Genomic DNA, 2,117 nt, shown 5'->3' on the forward strand with positions numbered 1-2,117 from the left:
AATAAGAAATATGAGATGCTTCTCAAAGTCCTACTTGTCCATTATTTTTCTGAGCAATCGTGCTCAACAAATGTGAAAATGAAAAATTTTAATGCATTATAAATTAACAAACTGTCATGCCCTTGTCGTTCTTTCTATGTATATTTTGGTTCTTTGAGACACTTAAATCCCCTTCAATGTCCTCAAGTCCCATATTGATAAATCTTAAATGCAGCTTACATTTTTTGAGGGTTTTTAATAACAGGAATTGTCTAGTAAATGACAGATCCATGAGCAAGGAGTCAACAACGTAAATTCTAGAGACAAACAGTTTTTCTCGTTATTCATATTATATTCTATCTACATGTTGTATAAACTGATATTTAAGACCCTGATACTTTGCTCACTCTGTCTGCCTTATCACCATTCCAAATCCTGCTTATCTATCATTGGGCTTGTCCAACGCATACTTCTTTATGCACTTGACTTTCCTTATGATCAAATGCAGATACTGGAACATGTGGCTCATGTGATATCTCCTGGAGAAAAGTCATATTTGTTTCTCTTCTGATGGATAACACTAGCACAAGATAGAACCTTTGGTCAGAGACTCCAATATGGTTAATAACAGATAGTTATACGAAGTCAGCCATGACTTCATAAAGACCTTCTTTCATACCTCTGCCCCTTCCCTGCTTTTTCCCTTAGAGCTCTTTTCCAAAGTCCTTCACTTATCAGTGCTCTTAGTGTTTCTCCTGTCCTTTCTAGTCCTCTCATTTTCTTCTAATGCATGCTTCTGTGTATGATGTGCAATCTGTCCTTACTATCTCCTCCAATTCCAACATGTCCAGATTTTATCTCTTCTTTTTGTTTATATCCCTGAAAATTCTCTCCCAGAATCAGAAACACTATAACTTTTGGAAATCTGCTTTCTTTTAACTGTATCACCTAGCCAGATCAAACCATTTCTCTGACCCCATAGCCTCTCTTCTCCAATGCCAAGAAGTAAACACATAGTTTAATTGAAAACTCTCTGATCTGGAGGACAGTCTGGAACACCCTTAGTGATTGATCTTGGTGGCTCTTTCTTGAGACTTGAGTTACAGCTCCCTACCAGCTCTTCCTTGCATTCCATTTCTCCGGCTCTGCAGTCAGATAGACCTAGGTTATACCCTGGTCACAGTTCAAAGTTGCTCTTAATTTAAAAAAAAAAAAAATTTTTCTCTTTGAATCAAAATTGCCTCCTCTGTAAATTGAAGATAATAACCATTCAGCAGAATTGTTTTGAGTATTAAATGTGACATTGCTAGTAAATACTTAGTATTAGAGATCGAGACACTAACCATAAAATAATATGATGGTGGTGATGAGAAGAATGACAACAATAATAATAAGATCTATAGTAAAAAATTTTGACGTTAAGGGAGTGGGTAAGAATTCAGGCATCCCTCATGTCGCTTTCATAGAGGAAAAATGCATAAGTGGGAGAGTTGCCTCACAGAATTGACCTTGATAAGCTGCAGGGTAAGAAGTTAATTGCATCAGTTTTCTCTCTCTTTCATTCAGTGAAGACTCAGTGCAGCCAGAGCTAAGGGTTACTTTTTTGACTCTTTTATCTCCTCCCAAATCCCTGTGATAAGTGTGATTCTCCTATGTGTGTGCTTCTCAATATATTCATTGCCAAACTGGAAAGAACAGAATTCACTGTGGAATGTGAAGTGTTACCAAGAAAAAGAATACGATTCTTGGAACCTCAGCCAGATGGAATTTGAGGAGCTATAATTTGGTATTCTAAAGTTACCACAGAGGTATCACATATATGTATTAGCAGCCGATCCTCCTACTATCCCACATTCCCTTATCTTGTAGCACTACTTCATTTTGACAGTCTAATTCAATTGCTGCTGACCATATAATTTGAAATTCACTTACATGACCATGTGACATCTTCCACCATTCCTCATAGGAAGAAGATGGAAACCATGGGTGCTAGTTTGTGAATTTGAAAATCCTTAGGACCTTCAAAGTGTGATTTATACCATTGAGCTGCAAAGAAAGTTCCACTAAATCACTTGGGATACTTGAGATTGGAAGTTATCTGGTGCAATGCCAGTCTTATTCTAGAATTTCTCTGTGTT

Source organism: Dasypus novemcinctus, chromosome 10 (assembly GCF_030445035.2).
Source record: "Dasypus novemcinctus isolate mDasNov1 chromosome 10, mDasNov1.1.hap2, whole genome shotgun sequence".
Classification (NCBI taxonomy): domain Eukaryota; kingdom Metazoa; phylum Chordata; class Mammalia; order Cingulata; family Dasypodidae; genus Dasypus; species Dasypus novemcinctus.